Below are 14,167 nucleotides of genomic sequence, written 5' to 3'. Positions count from 1 at the left end.
TAGCTCCTTACTTCACTCCTAAAGAAGAGGAACTGGTTCAAAAGAGGATTTGAGAACTTGTTAATAACTGTCAGTGCTTCATACCCAATGAAGGATTAGAACATGTATGCTGCTGATTCAGAGGATAACAAAAGCTTTCTTTTCATGTCATGGTTTCAAAGGCTTATATTGGACTATTCAAATATTTAGTAAGAGACAAAATTGGCACCTCCTTAACTTGTGTTTTTCTTAGTTGTTTTATGGGGAGACCATCTATGTCTTTTGCTTCTACATTTTGAAATGAAGCCACACAGACTTTTCCCATCCACTCCCTTGTCATTTACTCTTCTTTGGGTAGGAGCCATGTGGGTGGTTTAATTCATGGGTCTGTAGGGTAGGAGCAGAACTTCATGATAAATTGGTATGTTTTAATCATAATTTGGATGGTAGGTCTGACGGGCAGAGCAGTGGTTCTCCTTTGGGTTTGGTTTGGGGAATATGGGTCACAGCCTTGAAAACCCTATAGAGCAGTTCTGCTCTGCACACATGGGGTCACCAAGAGTCAGAATCAAATCAGTGGAAACTAACAACAACAACAACAACAATAAGGATTATGTATCAGATTCAACCAAGAAGGTTTTGCCCCACATTTTCCATCTCCCTAGTTAAGAATATCCCGATTGTAAATGTCCCCATGCCCCTTCTAGAATTTCTAGGATGTTGGAAAAAATAAATGGAAATAACAAACTTTATCCTTTTTTTTTATTAGTATGCTGCTGCCTTCTGAGTTAATATCATTAACTAAGGAAAAGTCTGTGTACCTTATCTCTAGAAGGCCAGTGAGAGAAGGGGAAGAAAAGAGACAATTTGGTTGGCAATTATTAATCCTTGCTTAGGCCTGTGGCAGTCATTCAGACACAACAAGGGTATACTGCATGGTTTAATATCAGGAGGGGTGTGTGTCAGGGTTGTATCCTTTCACCATACTTACTCAGTCTGTATGCTGAGCAAATAATCCAAGAAGCTAGAGTATGTGAAGAAGAATGTGGCGTAAGGATTGGAGGAAGACTTGTTAACAATCTGCGGTATGCAGGTGGCACTACCTTGTTTGCTGAAAGTGAAGAGGACTTGAAGCACTTACTAATGAAGATTAAACACTACAGCCTTCAATATGGATTACACCTCAACATAAAGAAAAAAAAATCCTCACAAGTGGACCAATAAATAACATCATGACAGATGGAGAAAAGATGGAGGTTGTCAATGATTTCATTTTACTTGGATCCACAGTTAATGCCCACGGAAGCAGCAGCCAAGAAATCAAACCACATATTGCACTGGGCAAAAAATAAGGATGTCACTTTGAGGACTAAGGTGTGCCTGACCCAAGCCATGGTATTTTCAATTGCCTCATATGCATAGGAAAACTGGACAATGAATAAGGAAGACCAAAGAAGAATTGATGCCTTTGAATTACGGTGTTAGCAAAGAATATTAATATACCATGGACTGCCAGAATGCTCATTAGAAACAAGGATGGCAAGACTTCATCTCACATACTTTGGACATGTTATCAGGAGGGACCAGTCCCTGGAGAAGGACATCATGCTTGGTAAAGTAGAAGGTCAGCGAAAAAGAGGAAGACCCTAAATGAGTAGCTACAACAATGGGCTCAAATATAGCAACGATTGTGAGGATGGCACAGGACTGGGCAGTGTTTCGTCTCTATGAATTGAAACCGAGTTGATGGCACCTAAGAACATCAGCCCTGTGGGAAAATAAACCTTCCTGCTTCTGTCTTTGTTATCACTTAGATTAATTTGGTTAAAAAATACTGTAGTCCATGAAAGAAAAGGCAATAGTACTTTACAGAGATACTCCAGAGAATCTGAAAATATTTTCCGTCATCTGTTTTACTAAGATTTGATGGCATTTTACTGACTTAGGGTTAGTCCCTGGGTGGTGCAGGAGACCCCGTGCAGTGCAAAGTGTGAACACACTAGGCTGCTTACGAGAAGGTTGGAGGTTCCAGTCCACCCACAGATGCCTCACAAGAAAGGCATAATGCCATTGAAAACCCTATGGAGCACAGTTCTACTCTGACACACATGGGGTTGCCATGAGTCGGAGTCAACATGACGGCAACGGTTTCATTTTTCTAGTATGCCTAAGCACATGTGTATCTAAAACGGAAAACAAGCACAGCTAGGCCTTCTCCACAGAACATTATACAGAGGTGTATTTACTGGTACATCTTAGGAAAGAAAAAGGTAGTTTGGAGTGTTATTTTTGCAAATCTTCAAATGCTAAGGTATGAACTATCTATTTCTGGCGGTCAGAGCTGCCTAATGGAAGCTGAATAATTGAGTGGAATTAAAAACCGGTTTCATTCAGGCCCCTCCTCCACTCCCCATCTCCATCAACTTTTGGCATTGCATTGATTTTGAAAGTCACATTGTAAGATTAGTGCCAGGGGTTTTTCAAAAGATGCTTATAACTGAAAAAAAATTTTTTTTTTCTTATCCTTAAAGCTGAAAGCCATGAAGAAAAGAAAATGGTTGTAATGAACAGTCTGCAGAATCAGCTCCATGCAACTTCAGTTGATCATGTGAATCAAAAATAACTGAAAGTAGGTCATACTGTAAAAATGAAATAGGCTTCACTTCACGTTTTGTTGCCTTTACTAGGCTTTTTTCATTCATAGTGGCTGATTTTAGCTAATGACTGGCATAAAGAGGCAGTGATTCTTTTATTTTATTTTGCTATCATCTTCTTTGCAATGTCAGGGGGGCCCACTCTGTGCTAGGGGTTTTTACTCTATTGTTTCTCATCCTCACAATAACCCTGAGAGGTGGAAATATTATCCTCATTTTATATATGAGGAGACTAAAGCTCATGCAGTTTAAGGTAAATGGTCCAGGGACACACAGCTAATTAGTAAAAGAGCTGAGATTGGCACACATTTCTCTGTCTGAAAGTGCTGATGTTTTCTCCTACATTTTTCTTGATATTTAAAAATGTTTTTTTTGAAATACATTGTTGCTGTTGTTATTATTAGGTGCCCTCAAGTCGGTTCCAACTCATAGAGATCCTGTGTTCAATAGAGCAAAACACTGTCCAGTCCTGTGCCATATTAGCAATCATTGCTCTATTTGAGCCCATTCTTGGAGCCACTGTGTGAATCCATCTCGTTGAAGATCTTCCTCTTTTTCGCTGACCCTCTACTTTACCATGTATGATATCCTTCTCCAGGGACTGGTCCGTCCTGGTAACATGTCCAAAGTATGTGAGATAAAGTCTCACCACCCTTGCTTCTAAGGGGCATTCTGACTGTACTTCTTCCAAGACAGATTGTTTTGTTCCTCTGGTAGTCTATGGCATAGTCAGTATTCTTTGCCAGCATCATAATTCGAAGGCATCAGTTCTTCTTTGATCTTCCTTATTCATTGTCCAGCACTTGCATACATACGAGGCAATTGAAAATACCATGGTTTGAGTCAGGCACACCTTAGTCCTCAAAGTGACATCTTTGCTTTTTAACGCTTTGAAGGGTTCTTTTGCAGCAGATTTGCCTGATGCAATAGGTCGTTTGATTTCCTGACTACTGCTTCCACGGGCATTGATTGTGAATCCAAGTAAAACGAAGTGCTTGACAACGTCAGTATTTTCTGTTTGTCATGGTGTTGCTTATTGGTCCAGTTGTGAGGAGTTTTGCTTTCTTTATGTCTCTCATCTTCATTAATAAGTGTTTCAGGTTCTCTTTGCTTTCAGCAAGCAAGGTTGTGTCATCTGCATATTGTAGGTTGTTAATGAATCTCCAATCCTGATGCCACGTTCTTCACATAGTCCAGCTTTTGGATTATTTGCTCAGCATACATACAGATTGAGTAAATATAGTGAAAGAATATAACCCTGATGCACACCTTTCCTGATTTTAAACGACTCAGTATCTTGTTCTGTTCAAACAACTGTCTTGGTCTCTGTACAGATTCCTCAGGAGCACTTAATTAGTGTTCTGGAATTCAGATCCTTCACAATGTTATCCATAATTTGTTATGATCCACACAGTTGAGTGCCTTTGCATAGTCAATAAAACACAAGTAAACATCTTTCTGGTATTTTCTGCTTTCAGCCAAGATCAATCTGACCTCAGCAGTGATATCTCTCATTCCAAGTCCTTTTCTGAATCTGGCTTGAATTTCTGGCAGTTCCCTGTCAATGTACTTCTGCAACCATTTTTGAGTGATCTTCAGAAAATTTTACTTGTGTGTGATATTAATGATATTGTTCAATAATTTCTGCATTCTGTTGGATTAACTTTCTTTGGAATAGGCACAAATATGGGTCTCTCAGTTGGCTGGGTAGCTGTCTTCCAAATGTCTTGGCATAGACAAGTGAGTGCTTCCAGTTTTGCATCTGTTTGTTGAGACATCTCAGTTGGTATTCCATCAATTCTTGGAGCCTTGCTTTTCACCAGTGCCTTCAGTGCAGCTTGGACTTCTTCCTTCATTACCATTGGTTCTTGATCATATGCTCCCTCCTGAAATAGTTGACTATCGACCAGTTCTTTTTGGTACAGTGACTCTGTGTATTCTTTGCATTTTCTTTTGATGCTTCCTGTGTGGTTCAATATTTTGCCCATAGAATCCTTCAGTATTGCAGCTCGAGACTTGAATTTTTTCTTCAGTTGTTTCAGCTTGAGAAATGCCAAATGTGTTCTTCCCTTTCAGTTTTCTAACTCTAGGTCTTTGCACATTTCATTATAATACTTCACTTTGTCTTCTTGAGCCGCCATTTGAATTCTTTTGTTCAGCTCTTTTATGTTACCTTTTCTTCAGTTCACTTTAGCTACCATTCATTCAAGAGTAAGTTTAAGAGTCTCTCCTGACATCCATTTTGGTCTTTTTTTTCTTTCCTGTCTTTTTAATGACCTCTTGCTTTCTTTGTATTATGTCCTTGATGTCATCCCACAACTTGTCTGGTCTTTGGTAATTAGTGTTCAGTGCATCAAATCTATTCTTGAGATATTTTCTAAATTTGGGTGAGATATACTCAAGGTCATACTTTGGCCCTCGTGGACTTGTTTTAATTTTCTTCAGTTTCAACTTGAACTTGCATATGAGCAATTGATAGTCTGTTCCGCAGTCGACCCCTGGTCTTGTTCTGACTGATGATATTGAGCTTCTCCGTCGTCTCTTTCCGCAGATGTAGTCGATTTGATTCCTGTGTATTCCATCCAGCGAGGCCCATGTGTATAGTCGCCATTCATGTTGTTGATACAAGGTGTTTGCAATGAATAAGTCGTTGGTCTTGCAAAATCCTATCCTGCAGTGTCCATCGTGGTTTCTATCACCAAGGCCATGTTTTCCAACTAATGATCCTTCTTTGTTTCCAAATTTTTCATTCTAGTTACCAGTAATTATCAATATATCCTGATGGCATGTTTTATCAATTTCAGACTGTCAAAGTTGGTAAAAATCTTCAATTTCCTCATCTTTGGCATTAGTGGGTGGTACATAAATTTGATAATAATCATATTAACTGGATTTTGTGGTAGGCATATTATCCTATCACTGAAAGCTTGTACTTCAGGATGGATCTTTAAATGTTTTTGACAATAAATGTGATGCCATTCCTCTTCAGTTTGACATTCCTGGCACAGTAGACCATATGACTGTCTGATTCAAAATGGCCTGTACCAGTCCTTTTTAGCTTACTAATACCTAATATATCAATCTTTATGCATCCCGTTTCATTTTTGACAACTTCCGATTTACCTAGATTCATATTACATACTTTACAGTCCCAATTATTAGTGGATGTATAGTTGTTTCTTTTCCTTTTGAGTCGTGGCCCATCAGCAAATGAAGGTCCTGAAGGCTTTACTCCATCCAAGTCATTAAGTTCCACTCTATTTTGAGGACGAGCTCTTTCCCAGTCGTATTTTGAATGCCTTCCAACCTCAGGGGCTCATCTTCCTGCCATTTATCAGACAGTGTTCCACTGCTATTCATAAGGTTTCACTTACCAATTTTTTTAGAAGTAGATTGCCTGGCCCTTCTTAGTGAGAAGTAATTAAAGTGAAGTAAAATTGCCAAATCTTAATGCCTCGTGAGAAAGTGAGAAATCACTGAGATATTATTTATCATGATATTTTTAATTTCAAAAAATGACATTAGCACATAACACTCATTTGAATTGAGCCTTTAGTATGTATAAAAACAAACCAACCAACCAAACCCTTTGCCACTGTGTTCATTCTGACTCATTGCAACCCTGTAGGACAGAGTAAAACTGCCCCATAGGGTTTTCAAAGCTGTATTCTTTTTTTTATTGTGCTTTAAATGAAAGTTTACAGTTCGAGTTAGTTTCTCACAAAAATTTATACACACACAGCTCTGTGACCCTAGTTGTTCTCCCCATACTGTGATAGTACACTCCTTCTTTCCATCCCACATTTCCTGTGACCGTTCAACCAGCTCCTGTCCCTTTCTGCCTTCCCATCTCGCCTCCAGACAGGAGCTGCCCATTTAGACTCATGTATCTACCTGAGCTAAGAAGCACACTCTTCACGAGTATCATTTTATGTCTTATAGTCCAGTCTAATCTTTGTTTGAAGAGTTGGCTTTGGGAATGGTTTTAGTTTTGGGCTAACAGAGAGTCTGGGGGCCATGTCTTCTGGGGTCTCAGTCAGACCATTAAGTCTGGTCTTTTTACTAGAATTTGAGTTCTGCTTCCTACTTTTCTCCTGCCCCATCAGGAACTCTCTGTTGTGTTCTCCATCAGGGCAGTGGTGTAGCCGGGCACCATCTAGTTCTTCTGGTCTCAGGCTGATAGAGTCTCTTGTTTATGTGGCCCTTCCTGTCTCTTGGGCTTATATTTCCCTTGTGTCTTTGATGTTCTTCATTTTCCTTTGCTTCAGGTGGGTTGGGACCAATTGAAGCACCTTAGATGGCCACTTGCTAGCTTTTAAGACCCCAGATGCCATTTACCAAAGTGGGATGCAGAACCTTTTCTTAATAAACTTTATTATGCCAGTTGACCTAGATGTCCCCTGAAACCATGATCCGTAGACGCCTGCCCTTGCTACTCTGTCCCTTGAAGTGTTTGGTTGTGTTCAGGAAACTTGTTAACCTTTGGTTTAGTCCAGTTGTGCTGACTTCCTCTGTATTGTGTGTTGTCCTTCCCTTCACCTAAGATAATTCTTGTCTACTATCTAGTTAGTGAATACCTCTCTCCCTTCCTCCGAACCCTCGTAACCATCAAAGAATGTTTTCTTCCATGTTTAAACCTTTCCTTTAGTTCTTATAATAGTGGTCTTGTACAATGTTTGTCCTTATGTGACTGACTAATCTCACTCAGCATAATGCCTTCCTATTCATCCGTGTTATGTTTCACGGATTCGTCGTTCTTATCGTTGCGTAGTATTCCATTGTGTGAATATACCAAAATTTGTTTATCCATTCATCCTTTGATGGGCACCTAGATTGTTTCCATCTTTTTGCTATTGTGCACAGTGCTGCAGTGAACATGGGTGTGTGTATATCTATTTGTGTGATGGCTCTTATTTCTCTAGGATATATTCCAGGAGCGGAATAGCTGGATCGTGTGGTACTTCTATTTCTAGCTTTTTAAGGAAGCGCTAAATCGATTTCCAAAGTGGTTGTACCGTTTTACATTCCCACCAGCAGTGTATAAGTGTTCCAGTCTCTCCACAACCTCTCCAACATTTATTATTTTGTGTTTTTTGGATTAATGCTAGCCTTGTTGGGGTGAGATGGTATCTCATTGTAGTTTTTATTTGCATTTCTTTAATGGCTAATGATTGTGAGCATTTCCTCATGTATCTGATAATCAAGGCTGTATTCTGTATGGAAGCAAACTGCCACATCTTTCTACTACAGAGCAGCTGGTGTGTTCAAACTGCTGACCTTTCAGTTAGCAGCCAAGTGCTAAACTGCTGCGCTACCAGGGCTCCTTAGTTACCATCAACCAGGCATTATTTAACTCTCATAATGATCCAGATAGATGAGTTGTATTTTTTTTGTCCATTTTACTTTTTAATTGCAGAAAGGTGAAGGTCAGAAGCCAGTAAGTGGCAGACACTGGTTTCTAACCCTGGCCCTTTGTCTTTGTAGTCCAAATGTGTAATGACAGTATAGCAACTTGATTTTTTGTATAAAATGGTAATGAATCTATAAGTGATCAATACGATCTGTGGAAAAAATAAAATGATGTATTAGTCTTCAACTTCATGTTCTCATAATATTTTACCAGAGAATTTTAATATTTGCTTGACTGAATGATTAATGATTTTCACGGACAAATAATTATGGAGTGTGTTTTTTTTCCAGCCCTCTTATCTTGAAAAAAATTTAAAGTGTACTTCAGGGGTTACTCTGAAAGACTGGTCGAGTACCTAGGTGGGGCCTTTACAACATGGGAACTGGGTTCCCTGCAGGAGTTGTGACTGTGGTCCTGGGAGCAGGTTAGGAAGACCCTGGAAGGATACTAAAGGCAAATCAGACTTCTCTAAAATTTTTGCTTATAGCTAGTTCTGCACTGATAAAACGGGAGACGGGAGACTCTCTTAACCTTTTCTTTTTTTTCTCCAGGACACACGCTCCCATGTCACATGATTATGATCAGTGCCTGCGGTGGGTTGCTTTAGTAGATTGTGGACCAGCTACCACCTCACATTATAACATCTTTTCAAGGGGAAACAGGCCCTGAGTTATGTGTTTTTAGAATACAACCCATTTGTAAAATCCAAATTTCCAATATATATGCCATCTTAAAATATTAACTTGCATACAGAAAGACTTCAGTTCAAATATATTTTCTGGGATGCAAGAAGTTAAACATTTTTGGACTACTCTCTTAGTGTATCTTCTGTGGTGAATTTGCCCAGAATGAAACAAAATTGCTGGATGATATGAAAAGCAAACTGTCCAATAGTCGGTTTAGCAAAAGACTTATGAGAAAATCCTCTCTTATTTGTATAGCTGAAATATCAAGGCCCAGTCTATACTTATCTTTTATTTAAGATTGTGAGAGAGTCAGATTACTGAAATTCAACAATCTTTGTCTGTATAAGGTTGGCCGTTCATTCATTCATTCAAAATATTTAATTAAGTATCTAATATGTGCCAGACAGGAGGCACTGGTGGTTCAGTGGTAGAATTCTCACCTTTTGTGCAGGACACCTGATTTTGATTCTCTGCCAACGTACCCCATGTGCGCCTGTTTTGTCAGTGGAGGCTTGTGTGTTGCTATGATGCTGAATAAATTTCAAGGAGCTTCTAGACTCAGATGGACTAGGAAGAAAGGCTTGGCAATCTACGGAAAATCATCCAATGAAAACCCTGTGGATCAACCCTGTGGATCACAAAGGTGTGATCCACACCCTGTGGGTCACAAAGGTGAGATTCACAACTGATCATGGGGATGCTGCAGGACCTGGCAGCATTTCATTCCATTGTGTGTGGGATTGCCATGAATTGGAGGTCAACTTGATGGCTAATAACAAGAGTAACAATATATGTGCCAGGCAGTGTTCAAAACCCTAGAGATACGTGGAACTCATGTGAGTGAGGGAAGCAGACAGTATATAAGTAAACATGTAATATTTAACATGTCCGATGGTGAAAAATAAAATAGGGGTTATGGAGTGTGTGTGTGTGTGCGCGCGTGTGCGCGCGTGCATTTGAGAAGAAACATAAGGGAAGTGCGGGAGCAAGTCTTTCAGGTATCTGGAGGAAGACTGTTTCAGGCAGAAGAAATATCAAGTACCAAGGCCCCGGTGTGGAAGTGGTATTTCTGTATTTGAGGAATAACAAGAAAGTGGCAGTTTTGGACATCTCAGGTGACGTTCTTCTGTGCTGACTGTGAACCCTCAGGCTAGGGTTCTTCAGTAACTTCCTGCTGCAGCCCAAGTCTGTCCAGTGACTGCCTCCATCCTAAAGGGGCAGAGACACTCCTTTGAAAGAGGCCGGGGAGGGGGGTAGGCTGGCAGAAGTTACATCCAGGCTGGAGAGGATGGGGAGCCAATCTTTTTACATATTTAAATACCTCTCTCACAACCAATAAAACGCATATCATTTTAATTGAACATTTAAATCTTTCTCACTGGTTGTTATTTTAGGCAATCAGCTTTATGCCAATTATTGCATCATCTTAAAAGCTTTTAAATTAATTAAACCCATTACACTTAAATATTTGATTCCTGCCAATTCATAATTTTAAAATCCTCACTTCAGAATAATTTCATCAGGATTGGTAAACCTACAAAAATGTCCTAAACTGTGTACCTCGGGAGGATTACTCAGTCTCTTGTAAAGGACAAACTGGTCCTTTGAAAGGGACTTTTCAGCATAGCCCCAGGCAGGGGAATGTGTAGTATGTATAAGAAATGCCCAGGGGTCTTTCAGATTTCCTGTGCTGCAGTCTTGGAGATTCTAAATCACTAAGTCTGGGATAAGTTTTAGGATTCTGGAATCTGGGATCTGGGGTAAAGGCAATGTAGGTTCTATGTAATACAGAAGAATGGAGTGGGGCATCAGTCAGCTAAGATGATGAATCTGCACACCTCCTTTTCTGTAGCTATATTAAATAGGCAAGGCTTGGTGGCACAAATAGTTTGCGCCTCACTGGTAAACTAAAGGTTGGCAGTTCTAACCCACATGGCAGCACAGCAGAAGAAAGGTCTTGGCGATCTGTTTCCGTTAAGATTACAGCCAAGAAAACCCTATGGAACCGTTCTATTCTGTAACATATGAGGTCACCATGAATCAACAACTGGCTGTGCTGCAGTAACAAATAATCCTCCCACCCAGTCTCAGTGGCTTAATGCTCTAAAGGCTAGTTCTTGCTTAGGCAAAGTCCAGGGTCGGTGTTCTTGATGGAGGCGTCTCTTCCAAGCAGTGCCTCAGAGATCCTGGTGTCTTCCATCCCAGTGGTGCTGTGTCCTCCAGTACCTCCTCAGAGACTCCCGCAGGGTCAGCAGAACAAAGAGAACACCCGTCATTGTGGGTTGTTGTAGGGACCAGGCCATATTCTGAGGGGCACAACTAGTCGTTTGGCCCCTCTTGGATGCAAGGGGGCCGGGAAAGGTAGTTCTCCGATGTGGTTAGGAGGCAAAAGAAATAGTTGGTGAACACACACACAGCATGGCTCTTGCAGTCACATTTTCTATCCCACTCTCTGATGCACTTTTCTGCAGGTTCCCAGTGTCTTTCCACTCAGGTCTGTCTGCTGGTTCAAGGTCTTCTGTGTTCACCATTACTTATCGCTCTGCCTTTAGCCCTAGTTAGCTTGATAAAGAAACTAATGTGGGTAAACAAAATCACACTGAGGTATAAATGCGTAATAGACCCCCTTACCATCCTAGAGGGAGCCCTGGTGACACAGTGGTTAAGAGCTCGGCTGCTAACCAAAAGGTCGACAGTTCAAATCCACCAGCTGCTCCTTGGAAACCCTATGGGGAAGTTCTGCTCTGTCCTACAGGGTCACTATGAGTTGGAACTGACTCGATGGCACCTAACAACAGCCACAACAACAGCAATAGCACTATTCTAGAGGGAGCCCTGGTAACGCAGTGGTTAAGAGCTCGGCTACTGACCAAGAGATCAGCAGTTTGAATTTACCAGCCACACCTGGGAAACCCTATGGGGCAGTTCTGCTCTGTCCTGTAGGGTTGCTATGAGTTGGAATCGACTCGACAGCATAGGTACCATCCTAGAAATCACTTCTGTCTTAAAGTAGGAGTCTCGTCCCAGGTATAGCATAGCTTTCCTTCCTTTCTTTATCATTGATTCTCTAAAAATTGAGAGCTTTTACAATACTCCTTGATTATTGGCAGCAGGAGTTTTTAGGGGCCAGAGCAGACATAATATAGGAGTGGATGATTTCTAAGTATGATGTTTGTGAGTTAGGGACTTCCTGTGCATTCTAGAAATATAAGCAGATAAGCTAGGAATACTAGGAAGTACACACTCAAGGCTAGAGATCTCTTAACTCTGTGGTAGGACAAATTGTAAGTAGTTAGTGTGAACAAATGAATTTTAAACAAGATCATAATATGTAATTGTATAGACCTGGGTGGTGCAAGTGGGTAAGTGCTTGGCTGCTAACTGAAAGGTTGGAGGTTCAGTTCACCCAGACGCACCTCAGAAGAAAGGCCTGGAGATCTGCTTCTGAAAAATCATCCAGTGAAAACCCTACGGAGCACAGTTCTACTCTGACATACTTGGGGTTACTATGAATCGTACTTGTAATCGACTTAAAGGCAACTAGTTGTGGTTCTCAAAGGGTGATCTCCCAACCAGCAGCATTAGCATCACTGGGAACTCTTAAGAAATGCAAATTACTGGGCCTTACCCTGTGTTATTGTTGTTATTGTGTGCTATGGAGTCGATTCCAACTCATCGTGACCCTATGTGACAGAGTAGGACTGTCCCAGAGGGTTTCCTAGGCTGTTACCTTTACAGGAGCACATCTTTTCTCCTGCAGAGCGGCTAGTGGGTTCAAACCATCAACCCTTCCGTTAGCAGCCAAACGCTTAACCATTGTGCCACCAGGGCTCCTTACCATACGCTGTTGAACCCTGTTGCCATCCAGTCAATTAGATGCTGACTCATTGCAACCTAGACCTACAGACATAGAAATTCTGGGGGTGTGGCAAAACAATCTATGTTTTGACAAGCCCTCCAGGTGGTTTTGATGCACACCATTGTATGAGACTCACTGGCATAGATTTTATTTGCTGACTCTAATTGTATTTAAACCTAAGTAACTAGGGAATTTCAGCTGGAATTTGTATTTTCTGTGGAAGGGATAGACGAACCTAAGCCTTTCGGGACACTTCTTAGGGAAAATTGCTACTCTTTTAGATCAGATGTGTGCTTCTTTTCACATCTGCCTATAATACTCTGTAGTGAGAATCAGTATCTAGAAAGGTAACCTGAGGCAGTTCACGTGCCTAAGATTACCAGTTATTTTTCACATGCACTACATAATAAAGCAGAAAAAATGAGCTAACAAATTTTTAAAGCAAGGGTTGATTCAAAAAGCCTTTGTGGTTTTCCTGATTACTTTGGCCACCTTCCTCTTCATCTGTCCAGAACTCTGGAGTTTAGTGCTGTCATTTTGATGTCTTTTGTTGTGTATTGTTCACAGTTTCTTTGTTCCACTTAATTTTCTGTGCCAAGTCATTTTTCTTTATGTTTTTTCTTTTCCTCTTTTTTCATTGTTGTTGATTTTGTGTTTGCTGAGTCTTTGTATTTTTCTAGTTTTTTATTTTGACTTGTAGGATTGTTAGTTTCCTTTGTGGTTACCTTAATATTTACCCCTATTTTTCTAAGTTTATACCAGTCTTTTATTTTGTTATATCACCTTGACTTCCTCTCCATATGAAAAATCTATGTCTACGTTTTTTAAGTCTGTCTTTTTTGTTCTAATGTTGTCATATTTTACATATTGACATCTGTTTCCCTATTTTCAGTGTTTTAGCTTTGATTTAGTTTTGTGACTTCCCTATCTTGGTTGATATCTGGTTGCTCTGTCCTGTGTTCTAACCTTGGGTTGTTATCTTATGTTACTGATTTTCTAACTGGAGGACTTCCTTTAGTATTTCTTGTAATTTTGCTTTGGTTTTTGCAAATCCCCTAAACTTCTGTTATCTGGAAATGCCCTAATTTCACCATCATATTGAGAGACAGTTTTGCTGGGTATATAAATCTTGGCTGGCAGTTTTTTTCCTTCGAGGCTTTATATATGTCATCCCATTGCCTTCTTGCCTGCATGGTTTCTGCTGAGTAGTTTGACCTTATTCTTATTGACTCTCCTTTGTAGATGACTTTTCATTTATCCCTAGCTGCTCTTAAAATTCTGTTTATCTTTGGTTTTGGCAAGTTTGATTATAATACATCTTGGTGACTTTCTTTTGGGATCTACCTTATGTGGGGTTCGATAAGCATCTTGGATAGATACCTTGTCATCTTTCACAATACCAGGGAAGTTTTCTGCCAACAAATCTTCAACAATTCTCTCTGTATTTTCTGTTATCCTCCCCTGTTCTGGTACTCCAATCACTGATAGGTTATTCCTCTTGATAGAGTCCCACATAATTCTTAGGGTTTCTTCATTTTTTTAAAGCCTTTTATCTGATTTTTCCTCAAATAAGCTGGTG

The 14,167-nt window shown here is 40.2% G+C and overlaps 1 protein-coding gene and 1 long non-coding RNA gene across 10 annotated transcripts in view; both read left to right on the top strand.

The window, feature by feature from the left end:
- TNIK (TRAF2 and NCK interacting kinase) overlaps positions 1-14,167 on the top strand; it is a 469,288-nt gene that overhangs the window by 160,627 nt on the left and 294,494 nt on the right. Inside the window, exon 2 of one of the 9 annotated variants that reach the window (XM_023737921.1) lies at positions 2,511-2,608. The exons of the other annotated variants lie outside the window; for them this stretch is intronic. The gene's annotated coding sequence lies outside the window, so the exon portion shown is untranslated. The remainder of the gene's footprint in view (positions 1-2,510; positions 2,609-14,167) is intronic. 9 annotated transcript variants of the gene reach the window in all.
- The window catches only part of LOC111821844 (uncharacterized), an 18,499-nt gene continuing 12,188 nt past the window's right edge, over positions 7,857-14,167 (top strand). The window contains exon 1 of the long non-coding RNA XR_002825184.1: positions 7,857-9,401. This is a non-coding gene — a long non-coding RNA (uncharacterized LOC111821844). The remainder of the gene's footprint in view (positions 9,402-14,167) is intronic.

Source organism: Trichechus manatus, unplaced genomic scaffold (genome assembly GCF_000243295.1).
Source record: "Trichechus manatus latirostris isolate Lorelei unplaced genomic scaffold, TriManLat1.0 scaffold00110, whole genome shotgun sequence".
Taxonomy (NCBI): Eukaryota; Metazoa; Chordata; class Mammalia; order Sirenia; family Trichechidae; genus Trichechus; species Trichechus manatus.
Note: the sequence above shows the minus strand (reverse complement) of the source record. Positions and strands in the feature narration are given on the sequence as shown.